This window comes from Protopterus annectens, chromosome 5.part0 (genome assembly GCF_019279795.1).
Source record: "Protopterus annectens isolate FY-2018-M chromosome 5.part0, PAN1.0, whole genome shotgun sequence".
In the NCBI taxonomy this organism is placed as follows: Eukaryota; Metazoa; Chordata; order Ceratodontiformes; family Protopteridae; genus Protopterus; species Protopterus annectens.
This window is the reverse complement of record NC_056735.1, coordinates 289,402,555-289,416,652: the sequence shown is the minus strand read 5'-3', so window position 1 is coordinate 289,416,652 and position 14,098 is coordinate 289,402,555. Positions and strand designations below refer to the sequence as shown.

The following is a 14,098-nucleotide window of genomic DNA, read 5'->3' as shown; positions in this document are numbered from 1 at the left end:
GTCGGACGTTTATCAATTTACCCAGAAGCCTGGCAAAATATCACAAACAACAAATAGGTACTAAATATAATATCCAGAGGATACGCTCTCCCTTTTTCCAACCCTGTTCCACAGACCAAAACAGTCTTGGATGTTCCACCCAATCTAAGGAAACAAGCAACTATAGAGATTCAAAAGTTGCTCCACAAAACTCATCCCAAGAAGTCCCCACAGACCAAATAGGATTCGGCACTTACTCTGGTTTCTTTTTGGTGCCAAAAAGAACAGTGGACTGGAGGCCCATATCAGACAAAAGCAAGTTAAACGAATCTGTCAAGAAGTCTAAGTTCCGAATGGTGACATTGCAGTCTATACTCCCCTTTTTAGGGAAAGACAATTGGAAGTGCTCGATAGACCTTCAAGATGCTTACTACCACATAAAAATGGACAGGACATCAAGAAGATACGTGTGCTTCTGGCTGGGAGACAGCAATTACCAGTAGCTCTGCCCTTTGGTCTCACTACAGCCCCCAGAGTGTTCACCAAATGTATGGCAGTAGTCACGGCTCACCTAAGACATCTAGGATTCAGTGTTTCCCTATCTAGACTGGCTTCTATCTGCCACTACCAAGCATCTACTCCTACAAGCCAGGGACCTAACTTTGGACATGTGCAATGAGTTGGGCATTATAGTAAATTTTCAAAAATCTGCTTTGTTGCCGTGTCAACATATTACATTCATAGGCGCAGGTCTGGACACTTTATCTATGGTAGCACTTATTCCAACAGAAAGAATTCTAGCACTCCTACATACTTCACCTCTTTCCCAAGACCAAAGTGAAAGCAAAGATAATCCTAAGATTACTAGGAACAATGGCTTCCACAGTTACACTGGTCCCTCTTGCCAGAATACACAAGGGTCCTTCAGTGGCTATTGTTTTTCCAGTGGTCATTTCAAGAGCTTCCCATGTCTCATCTAATCAGAATAACGGAATCTTGCAAGAACGACTTGAGATGGTGGATACACTCCACTCATGTGACAATAGGCAGACCTTTTGTTCCACATCAACCAATAGCTACAGTGACCACGGACGCTTCCCAGATAGGGTGGGGGGGCATTATCTGGGAAGAACAGTCCAAGGTACATGGCAAGAACACGAAGCTCACTTGCATGTAAATGTTCTAGAGATGAGCAGTGCTTCTTGCGTTGCAAGCACTTCAAGACTCTCTCTCTCTAGGGACTATTGTGATAGTCAGACAATGTCTGGTTTGGTACATAAACAACCAGGGGGGAACCAGATCTTACCCCCTTTGTCGAAGCCCTAAGAGTGTGGAAATGGGCAGTTTCTTCCCAGTGCTTTCTAATTGCAACGCACATTCCAGGGAAGTCCAACATGATAGCGGACAAGCTGAGCAGAGCAATCCTAATGCCTCATGAGTGGTCCCTCATTCACAGTGTAGCGGAAATGATTTTCCAAACATGGGGACAGCCTTGCTGTGATGTCTTTGCCACTCCCATGAATGCCAAGTGCAGCAACTTCTTTACCTTAATCCCCCCTCTGGGGTAGACACAGAGAGACGCTCTTGCTCATGATTGGCCCTCGGGACTTCTATATGCCTTTCCTCCATTTCCTCTCATACCCAGAGTAATTCAGAAAGCACAATGCTCGGGAAGCAGGATAATTCTCATTGTTCCTTACTGGCCTCGCCAAGTTTGGTTCCCCTTCCTTTGCCCTCACCTTCAGGAGAAGCCTTTGGTTCTGGACCCAATGCCGGATCTACTGACTTGTATGTCAGGGGAGCTTCATCCTTCTCTCCACACCCTAAAACTGACAGCTTGGCTGCTCCACTTCCCAATTAAGTCAGGCTTTACAATTTGTCTCCTACAGTTAGACGTATCTTGATGTCCTCGCATAAAGCTTCCACTAGAAAGCTGCATTTTAGTAAATGGAAGAGGTTTTTCCTTTGGGCTCAAGACAGGAACATTGATGCACCTATTCATTCTATTTTGGAATTTTTGGTGGATCTGTTTTAACAAGGCCCAGCTGCAGCAACCATCAGGGTTCAACTCGCTGCAATTTCAGATTTTCACATTGGTGATTCTACTTCCAACTTAATGTAACGTAGGATGTCCAAGGATGCATCTGCAGTCCTAACAAATGGGTTGTCCTGGCCTCAGGCAGCCCTTCGGTCGGCCGGATTCCAAAGTCTGGGTCTGGCCTCGGCTGGTGTCGCACTTCACCCGACGTCATAGCTGCAGTTCTTCGGGTATAAAGGCATCAGCCGACGCCATTTTCCTCAGTCTTTCTTGTCGCGTGGCGCCCGAAGCAGATGCCGTTCACAAGTGCCGGTCGGTCAGATCCAGAGATTACTACTACCGAAGACTTCTAAAAAGCTAAGTACCCCGTTGGGGACTCTTTCTTGCCTCAGCCGATGTCAGAAAAAGTGAATAACTGTTTAACTTGTGGGAAACAAATACCTCATAAAGACTTCCACTCTTACTGCCTACCTTGTTTAGGCCCAGACCACGACGTAGCAGCTTGTTTAGCCTGTGCTTCCTTCAACCGACGGACGCTTAGACGTCAGTCGGAGTTTGCCGAGGAGTTTTTCGGCTCCGCTTTTGCTTATATCATGCCGTCGGAGACTCCGACTTCGCATTTAGCTAAAAAGCGTAAGAAAAAGGACCGACACTCGTCCGCGGTTTCGGCCGAAATGTCTCTGTTTCGGCTGAAACGGAGTCTGCGGTTCTTCGGCCGAAAGCATGCCTCCTACTACTGAGGCTTCTTCCAGCATGGCTGAATCTGCTACTGAAATTCCTCCTGCTCTTACAGTTTCTCAGGATTTATCAGATACTATTCCCCTAGATGTATCTACTCCTGCACGTGGAGCTGCTAGGCCCCCTGCATCCATGTCAGTTAAGGCCTTTGCCAGGGCTAAAGCGGCTAAATCTTCCAAGGCCGTGCCTACTAAAGCCCCCTCTCTCAGGCCTAGCTCTAGTACTCAAATGCTTAGTCTAGCAGAGGATCTCATTTCTTTGATCAGGGGATCCCAGTCTCACCCTGATAGGGCCTCTCAACCCCCTCCAGAGAAGAGGCCTAGAGCAGAACCCCCTGAGCCAGTTTCCACTGATTACTCCTCAGACGAATCAGAAAATACAAACCCTCCTGAGGACCCTTATTCTCCATATGAGGACTCTGATGCAGAAGACTCCATTCCTTCTGCCTCTCCTCCTGAGGAATTTTCCTTTGGGGAAACCCTGCATGCTATGAGGGAACAATTTCAATGGCAGGGTCAGGATTTCTCAGACTCTAGGAAAAGGCTTACAACTTTTTTGCATTTGCCACAGCATAGGCCTTTAGCCATTCCTCCAGTACTTACAGTTGTGGATGATGCATTTAATGATGCTTGTACTGCTCCTGATTCACTCCCTCCGACCCCTGCTAAGCCCGACAGATACTACAGGGTTCCGGACACACATAATCACTTGTATAAAGCTCCTTTTGCAGATCCTGAAACTGTTTCACAGGGCCCCAAAGCGGTAGCGGCTACCTCTGCCAAAAACCCACTCCCTCTGAAAGGGAATCTAGGGCCTTGGAGAGATGGGGCAAAAAAGTTTATACTTCTGCAACTCTTTCGGCTAGGGCCTTAAACTGTCAATTCCACATGATTCAGTATCAGGAATTTGTTAGATCAGTTATCTAAAAAGCTGTCCTCACCTGAACCTTTAGACCGAAAGTCTCTCCAGGAAATGGTACATAACATACAGCAGGTCAGTAATCATTCCTTAAAATGCGGCTATGATGCACTGGAGGCCTCCTTTAGATCAGCTCTGACTGGTACAGTGATCAGAAGGCATGCATGGTTAAAAGAGCAGTCCTTACCAGACCATGTAAAATCAAAGCTCCTAGATGCTCCCATGGATAAACACAATTTGTTTGGCTCTCCTGCACAGCAAGTGCTTAAGAAGGTGGAAGAAAGCAAAATCTGTCCAGACAGTCAAGGATTTCTTACAGGTCCAGCCTCCAAGGTTTAGTAGGAACTGGCCTTCCAAGAATTGGTCCTTTCCAGACTCCAACAGAGCACAGAGAGGCAGGAATAGGCGCACAAGAGGCAGAGGTCAATCCAGAGGTGCCTACAGAGGACGCCAGTGGCAGCCTAACAACCAGCGAAGTACTGCTGCAGACCCAGCCACTACCACTTCCACAGGACAATCACAGTGACTTGGCTCTGAAGCCGCCTACCAGGGAACAACTAGAATCACCCTTAGGCGGAAAGCTAGCCTTATTTTCAGTAAACTGGCATTGCATTACAGGAGACAAATGGATTTTACAGACAATAGACAAAGGTTACAGGTTTCACTTCCATACTCTACCAAGGAAGAGAGGAATGCCAAACCTACCTCAAATCAAATGGCAAACGCTCTAGCACAAATAGACAACTTAAAAAGGATGAGAGCTATAGAAAAGGTACCATCTATGGAACAAGGGCAAGGATTTTACTCCATACTTTTCCTGGTGCCAAGGAAGGAAAATCATTGGAGACCTATTCTAGACCTGTCCGCACTGAACACATACCTCATTGTCCCAAAATTCAAAATGCTGACTCTACAGCAGCTTCTTCCCATGCTGGGCAAGGAGTCTTGGCTGGTAACTCTAGATCTCAAGGAGGCATACCTGCACGTCCCCATACGACCAAATTGCAGAAGATACCTCAGATTTCTTGCAGGATCAGAGCATTATCAATTCTCAGCATTGCCTTTTGGCTTATCTACTGCGCCCAGAGTATTCACGAAATGCCTGGCATCAGTAATTGCTCATTGCAGGCTTCAGGGAATTCAAATTTACCCTTACCTGGACGACTGCCTGCTACAAGCGGACAACAAAAACAAATTAACAAAAGACTTGAAAAGGGTCATTCATCTACTGCAAGCCTTGGGATACACAGTCAGTATAAAAAAGTCAAGGCTGTTGCCATCCCAAAGGATAACTTTCTTGGGTGCAGAACTGGACACATCAAATCAAATGGCATCCCTCACAGCAGAAAAACAAAAGCACCTTCCACTCTACTTCATGGCATTAACAACGCAGAACCAGCTTACAGCAAGGAAAGTCCTGCAAGCCCTGGGTTACATGGCATCCTGCATAATTTTGATCCCACATGCCAGACTGCATATGAGGAAGTTGCAATGGTACCTCAGGAATTTATGGTCTCAGCACAAGCACAGCCTAGAAACCCAAATTCCAATAATTCCATGCCTGAAGCAAGAATTCCGATGGTGGGCTCAGGCCTGTCAATTGAACAAAGGACTGCCCTTCCACAGCCCTCAACCAAGCCAGACTATCACCACAGACGCCTCAGACCTTGGTTGGGGGGCACACATGCCGGACAAGTGCATACAAGGCTTATGGACTCAAGACAAGCTCAACCTACACATAAACCAAAAAGAGATGCTGGCAGTAAAACTGGCAATTCAGGCATTCAAACCGTTTCTCCAACAGGGACAATTGCTGATAAGGACGGACAACACCACAGTTATGTGGTATATCAACAAACAGGGAGGCACACATTCATATCCTCTATGCCGGATGGCAATGGATCTCTGGAATGTGGCCCTAAGCCTCAACATACAGCTCAAGGCAATATTTGTGCCAGGGAAAGAACATACTAGCAGACATCTTAAGCAGGACTACCACGGATGCCCACGAATGGATGCTGCATCCAGACATCTTCAAATCCATCACAAGGAAATGGGGACCACCAGAAATAGACCTATTCGCATCCCCACACAATCACCAATTGAAAAAATTCTGCACAAGGACATACCACCCACTTGCTTGGAAGGTGGACTCCCTATCTTTCAGTTGGGAAAACCTGACAGCATATGCATTCCCACCTCTTCCTTTGATGCACAAGGTGCTATTGAAGATCAAAGAAGACCAAACAAGGATCATCCTGATAGCTCCAGACTGGCCGAGGCAGCACTGGTACCCACTACTGAGGAGTATGTCTCGGGAACTCGCATGGCCTCTACCTCAGGTTCCTTTACTGCTAACACAGAATAACTTCAAAACCCTGCATCCGAACCTGAAAACACTGCAGCTAGCTGCTTGGAGCATTGCATAAGACAAAATAACCCAGATTTATCTCAAAGGGTTAAAGACATTATCTTGGAAGCTCGCAGACCCTCAAGAAAAACTTACTCAGCGAAATGGAAAAGATATCTCTTTTGGAGTGCAGCAAAAGGGCAAAATGTAGCACTGGTAAACATAGCTAACATCCTGGAATACTTAGCAGAGCTTTTCCACAATGGCCTGTCTTACTCTTCCATTAAGATTCATGCGTCAGCTATTTCAGCAGAATACAACATGGATCCTCCAGTCTTCTCTCATCCTCTACTCAGGCAGTTTCTGAGAGGAATCAAAAATGTAAAGCCACCAAGGAAGCCACCATTGCCTACATGGGACTTGAACTTTGTGCTAGAAAAGTTGACACTTCCCCCTTTTGAACCAGCAGCAACAGCAGAATTACAGTACTTATCATGGAAAACTGCTTTCCTGCTTGCAATCACTTCAGCAAGAAGGGTTTCTGAATTACAGACATTAATGGCAGTGCAACCCTTCCTTATCTTCCGTCAGGATAGTGTCCATGAGAACTAATCCTACCTTTATGCCAAAGGTGGTCTCCAGCGTATCTTTAAACCAAGCAATCCACCTACCTACATTCTTCCCCAACCCACAGAACAGGGGAGAAAGACTGCTGCATACCTTGGATGTGCATAGGCAATTGCGCTACTACCTGGACAGAACCAAGAACAATAGAAAAACTGACCAGCTTCTGGTAGCATATGCCACAGGCATGGAAGGAAAAGCAATTTCAAAACAGACAATCTCAAAATGGATAGGAAATTGCATTAGATTTTGTTATTCTTATCATGGAAAGGCAACTCAAGAGAATATCAGACCTCACTCCACAAGGGCTACAGCCACTACTACAGCTTTTTTACGAGGAGTGGCTACAAAAGACATTTTAGAGGCTGTTGCTTGGAGCTCCGTGCATACATTTGCCAAGCATTATAATCTACCCTTATACTCCAGATCCCGAGCAGGTTTTGCCACTGCTGTTTTGCAAGGGATCTTAACTACACCATAATCTTGTTAGGGCCTCCTCCCCCAGTTTGCCTGTGGTATTCTACCCATTTGTTAGGACTGCAGATGCATCCTTGAAGGACATAGTACAGTTTTGTACCTACCATAAATGTAGATGTCCGAGAGGTATGCATCTGCAGTCAGGATTACCCACCCTCCTTCCCCTCTGTGGTACTCCTAGGGTATTTGCCCATCTTGTAGCTAGCTATTTGCCCATCTTGTAGCTAGCTGGGGGAATCTATTATGGTGTATTTGTTTGTATATATGTATATACATGTTTATTTCTATTTGCTCTCTGTTTGGAAACATTTGCATTTATCCAAATTTAGCCTTCCTAGAGGGCATCTGGCATCTGGGGCAAGAAACATTGAGGAAAATGGCGTCGGCTGATGCCTTTATACCCGAAGAACTGCAGCTATGACGTCGGGTGAAGTGCGACACCAGCCGAGGCCAGACCCAGACTTTGGAATCCGGCCGACCGAAGGGCTGCCTGAGGCCAGGACAACCCATTTGTTAGGACTGCAGATGCATACCTCTCGGACATCTACATTTATGGTAGGTACAAAACTGTACTTTGTGTAGAGCCTTCTTAAAAGGTGCCTCCTTATTAAGACCTCCGTTTAAAGAACCCCTTTCTCCTTGGGATCTAAATTTTTGTATCATCTCACGTTACCACCTTTTGAGCACTCTTCATCTTCAGACCTCAAGTTCCTTTCCTGGAAGGCCTTGATGTCCTTCAAGGATGCATCTGCAGTCCTAACATATGGGTTGTCCTGCCTCAGGCAGCCCTTCGGTCGGCCGGATTCCAAAGTCTGGGTCTGGCCTCGGCTGATGTCGCACTTCACCCAACGTCATAGCTGCTAGGGTATAAAGGCATCAGCCGACGCCATTTTCCCCAGTCTTTCTTGCCGCGCGGTGCCTGAAGCAGAAGCTGTTCGCAAGTGCCGGTCGGTCAGATCCAGAGATTTCTACTACCGAAGACTTCTTAAAAAGCTAAGTACCCCGTTGGGGACTCTTTCTTGCCTCAGCCGATGTCAGACAAAGTAAATAATTGTTTAAATTGTGGGAAACAAATACCTCATAAGGATTTCCACTCTTACTGCCTTCCTTGCTTAGGCCCAGACCATGACGTATCAGCTTGTCTAGCCTGTGCTTCCTTCAACCGACGGACGCTTAGACGTCGGTCGGAGTTTGCCGAAGAGTTTTTTGGTTCCGCTTTTGCATATAAAATGCCGTCTGAGACTCCGACTACACAATTGGCTAAAAAGCGCAAAGAAAAGGACCGACACTCGCGGTCCGCGGTTTCGGCTGAAACCACGGTTAGGCCAACCGCGAGTGTCTGTTTCGGCTGAAACAGAGTCCTCGGTTCTCCCTTCGGCCGAAAGCAGGCCACCGATAACCGAGGCCACACAGGCCATGGCTGAATCGGCTACAGAAATCACTGTTACAGAAGCAGGCACCCAGGATTTGTCAGATACTATTCCCTTAGACATCTCTACTCCTGCACGTGGGGCTGCTAGACCCCCTGCCTCTGTCTGTCAAGGCCTTTGCCAGGGCTAAAGCAGCCAAAATTTCTAAGACTTTGCCTACAAAAGCTCCCTCTCACAGGCCTACTTCTAGTTCCCAGATACTCAGCCTGGCTGAGGATCTTATTTCTTTGATCAGGGGATCCCAACCTCACCCAGACAGGGCCTCTCAACCTCCTCCAGATAAGAGGCCTAGGACTGAACCCCCTGAACCTCTCTCTACAGACTATTCCTCGGATGGCTCAGATATTTGACCATCAGGAAGGCCCATATTCTCCTTATGAGGATTCTGATGCAGAAGACTCCATTCCTTCTGCTTCCCCTCCTGAAGAATTTTCTTTTGGAGAAACCCTGCACTCTGAGGGAACATTTCCAATGGCAGGGCCAGGATTTTTCAGATTCAAGGAAAAGGCTAAGGACCTTTTTACATTTACCACAACATAGGCCTTTAGCCATACCCCCTGTACTACCAGTTGTGGATGATGCATATAATGATGCCAGTACTGCCCCTGATTCTCTTTCTCTGGCCCCTGCCAAACCTGACAGATATTACAGGGTCCCGGACACTCGCTACCACTTGTATAAGGCTCATGTTGCAGACCCAGTAACCATTTCTCAGGGCCCTAAAGGTGTTGCAGCTGCCTCTGCCAAAAACCCTCTTCCCTCTGATGGGGAATCTAGAGCATTAGAGAGATGGGGTAAAAAGGTTTATACATCTGCTACTCTTTCGGCCAGGGCTTTAAACTGTCAATTTCACATGATTCAGTACCGGGAATTTCTGTTAGACCAGCTAAATAAAAAACTGTCCTCTCCTGAACCTATAGACCGCAAGTCCCTTCAGGATTTGGTACATAACTCTCAGCAGGTCAGTAATCATTTTTTTAAATGTGGCTATGATGCACTGGAGGCTTCTTTTAGATCAGCTATGACTGGAGCAGTAATTCGAAGGCATGCCTGGTTGAAAGAGCAATCATTACCAGACCATGTTAAGTCAAAACTCCTAGATGCTCCTATGGAGAAACAAAGTTTGTTTGGCTCCCCTGCACAGGAGGTTCTAAAGAAAGTGGAAGAAAAAGCAAAATCTGTCCAAACAGTCAAGGATTTTTTGCAGGTCCAACCACGGAGGTTTAGCAGAAATTGGCCTTCAAAGAATTGGTCCTTTCCAGACACCTCCGGAGCACAGAGAGGCAGAAATAGACGCCCAAGAGGCAGAGGTCAATCTAGGGGTGCCTACAGGGGTCGTCTGTGGCAATCTGCCAACCAGAGAAGTGCTGCCACAGCTACGACTACAACCACTTCCACAGGACAGACACAATGACTTGGCTCTGATTCCGCCTACCAGGGAACAACTGGAAGCACCCTTGGGCGGAAAGCTAGCCTTATTTTCAGACAACTGGCATTGTATTACAGGAGACAAATGGACTTTACAAACAATAGACAAAGGCTACAGGTTTCACTTCCACACTCTACCAAAAAAGAGAGGAATGCCAAACCTTCCACCAAGCCAAAAAACAGAGGCTCTAAAACAAATCATCAATTTACTAAGGATGAGAGCAATAGAAAAGGTACCATCTATGGAACAAGGCCAAGGATTTTACTCCAGACTATTCCTTGTACCAAGAAAAGAAAATCAATGGAGGCCTATTCTCGACTTGTCCGCACTGAACACATACCTCATTGTTCCAAAATTCAAAATGCTGACCCTCCAGCAACTTCTTCCCATGTTGGGCAAGGAGTCTTGGCTGGTGACTCTAGATCTCAAGGAGGCATACCTGCACGTCCCTATACGACCAGATTGCAGAAGACACCTCAGATTTCTTGCAGGATCAGAGAATTATCAATTGTCAGCATTGCCCTTTGGCTTATCTACTGCGCCCAGAGTATTCACAAAATGCCTGGCATCAGTAATTGCTCATTGCAGGCTTCAGGGAATTCAAATTTACCCGTACCTGGACGACTGCCTAATACAAGCGGACAACAAGACAAAATTAACAAAGGATTTGGCCAGTGTCATACAACTGCTGCAGGTCTTGGGATACACAGTCAACATTCAAAAGTCAAGGCTAGTACCATCCCAAAGGATAACATTTTTGGGTGCAGAACTGGATACAACAACTCAGATGGCTTTTCTCACAGAGGAAAAACAAAAGCAACTACCAGTCTATTTCATGGCATTAACAACACAAACTCAGCTTACTGCAAGGAAAGTCCTGCAAGCCCTGGGTTACATTGCATCCTGCATAATATTGATCCCACATGCCAGGCTGCATATGAGGAAGTTGCAATGGTACCTAAGGAATGTATGGTCTCAACACAAGCACAGTCTAGAAGCCCAGATTCCAATTATTCCATGCCTGAAAAAAGAATTCCTGTGGTGGGCTCAGGCCTGTCAGATAAACAGAGGATTGCCTTTACACAAACCACACCCAAGCCAGACCATCACCACGGACGCCTCAGACCTAGGCTGGGGGGCGCACATGGAAGACAGGTGTATACAAGGCCTATGGTCCAAAACCCAGCTGAATCTACACATAAATCTAAAGGAGATGCTGGCAGTGAAACATGCAATCCAGGCATTCAGGCCATTCCTCCAACAAGGTCACCTGCTGATAAGGACGGACAATACCACAGTGATGTGGTACATCAACAAACAGGGAGGTACACACTCATACCCTCTATGCCGGATGGCAATGGACCTGTGGAATTTGGCCCTGAATCTCAACATTCAACTGCAGGCCAGATTTGTACCAGGAAAAGAAAATTCACTAGCAGACACCTTAAGCAGAACGACCACGGATGCTCACGAATGGATGCTGCATCCAGATATCTTCAAAACCATAACAAAGAAATGGGGAATGCCAGAGATAGATCTGTTCGCCTCCCCACACAATCACCAATTGAAGAAATTCTGCTCAAGAGTATACCACCCACTTGCCTGGAGGGTGGACTCCCTCTCCTTCAGCTGGAAAAACCTGACAGCATATGCATTTCCACCTCTTCCTTTGATGTACAAAGTTCTACTGAAGATCAGAGAGGAGCAGCCAAAGGTAATCCTGATAGCTCCAGACTGGCCAAGACAACATTGGTACCCACTACTGAGAAGCATGTCTCGGGCAAGCTCATGGCCTCTACCGCTATGCCCATTACTTCTAACACAGAACAACTACAAGACCCTGCATCCAAACTTGAAAACACTGCAGCTAACTGCTTTGAATATTGCATGAAACAAAATCAACCAGATTTGTCTCTGAGGGTTAAGGACATTATCCTGGAGGCTCGCAGACCCTCCACAAGGAAAACATATTCAGCCAAATGGAAAAGATTCCTCATTTGGAGTGCAGCAAAGGGAGAAAATGTCTCATTGGTAAACATAGCACACATCCTGGAATACTTAGCAGAACTGTTCCACAATGGCCTGTCCTACTCCATTAAGATTCATGCATCAGCAATTTCAGCAGAGTACAACATGGATCCTCCTGTCTTCTCTCATCCTCTACTCAGGCAGTTCTGGAGAGGAATCAAAAATGTAAAGCCTCCAAGGAAACCACCTCTACCCGCATGGGATCTCAACTTTGTGCTGGAAAAATTAACACTTCCCCCTTTTGAACCAGCAGCAACAGCAGACGTGCAGTACTTATCTTGGAAAACTGCATTCCTGCTAGCAATCACTTCAGCAAGAAGGGTATCTGAGATACAGGCATTAATGGCAGTCCAGCCCTTCCTTATCGTCCATCAGGATAGAGTGTCTCTGAGAACTAATCCTACTTTTATGCCAAAGGTGGTCTCCAGGGTATCATTGAACCAGGCTGTTCATTTACCTACATTCTTCCCCAACCCACAGAACAGGGGGGGGAAAGACTACTACACACCTTGGATGTGCACAGACAATTGCGCTACTATCTGGACAGAACTAAGCTCAGCAGAAAAACTGACCAGCTTCTGGTAGCATATGCAACAGGAGTGCAAGGAAAAGCAATTTCAAAACAGACAATCTCAAAATGGATAGGAAATTGCATTAGATTCTGCTACTCTTTTCATGGAAAGACTACTCCTGAAAATATCAGGCCTCACTCCACAAGAGCTGCAGCCACAACTACAGCTTTCCTACGAGGAGTGGCTACCAAAGACATTTTAGAAGCTGCTACTTGGAGCTCCGTGCATACATTTGCCAAGCATTATAATCTTCCTTTATACTCCAGATCCCGAGCAGGTTTTGCAACTGCTGTTTTGCAAGGGATCTTAACTTCATCATTATCTTAGTGCCTCCTCCCCCAGTTTGGCTATGGTATTCTACCCATATGTTAGGACTGCAGATGCATCCTTGAAGGACATAGTACAGTTTTGTATCTACCATAAATGTAGATGTCCGATAGGTATGTATCTGCAGTCAGGATTACCCACCCTCCTTCCCCTCTGTGGTATTCCTAGGGTACTTACCCCTCCTTTAGCTAGCTGGGGGAATCTATTATGGTGTATTTGTTTGTGTGTATATATGTATATATATTTTTTGCTCTCTACTGTTTGGAATTGTCTGCATTTATCCAAATTTAGCCTTCCTTGAGGGCACCTGGCATCTGGGGCAAGAAACAGAGGAAAATGGCGTCGGCTGATGCCTTTATACCCTAGCAGCTATGACGTCGGGTGAAGTGCGACATCAGCCGAGGCCAGACCCAGACTTTGGAATCCGGCCGACCGAAGGGCTGCCTGAGGCAGGACAACCCATATGTTAGGACTGCAGATGCATACCTATCGGACATCTACATTTATGGTAGGTACAAAACTGTACTTTTCTAGTGGCTGTAACTTCTGCTAGAAGGCATCAAAGTTGCAAGCTTTCTTTTAAACCACCATATTTGATTTTTCATAAGGATAGGGTATCCTTGCGTTCAAACCCATCCTTTCTCTCTAAAGACTCTTCTCCAAACAACATAAATCATTCTGTAGAACTTCCAGTGTTCTTTCCTAATCATAGCAACAAGGCCGAGTACAAATTACATCAACTGAACGTGCATAAACAACTCAGAATCTACTTGCATAGGACCAAAGACTTCAGAAAATCTGACCAATTATTTGTATCCTTCTCTCATCCTTCTCACCTCAGTGCTCTTTCCAATTGGCTTTCAAGTTGTATTGCATTCATCTGTCACTCAAATCACAAAGATTTACCTTTCAAAGTGAAGGCTCATTCCACAAGAGCAATGGTTACGTCCTCTGCCTTTCAAGCCAGAATTCCCATTGATAATTGTGCAGCAGCTACTTGGTCTACTCCACATACCTTTAGCACTCATTACAAAGTGGATTTGGGCTCCAGGGACAGGGCATCCTTTGGTTCCACTGTGTTTAAAGGTATACTCCCGTGAGCCACTGAGGGTAAAGGTGCTAGGGACGCTGTCCCATCATTGTAAGAATGAAGGCGAGATAGGTTGTCCTAGCATAAAGAAGTTATGT

At 46.1% G+C, this 14,098-nt stretch overlaps 1 protein-coding gene across 1 annotated transcript in view; it reads left to right on the top strand.

Annotated features, from left to right (window-relative positions):
- The window catches only part of EIF1AX (eukaryotic translation initiation factor 1A X-linked), a 312,415-nt gene that overhangs the window by 144,408 nt on the left and 153,909 nt on the right, over positions 1-14,098 (top strand). The gene's annotated exons all lie outside the window — the stretch shown is intronic.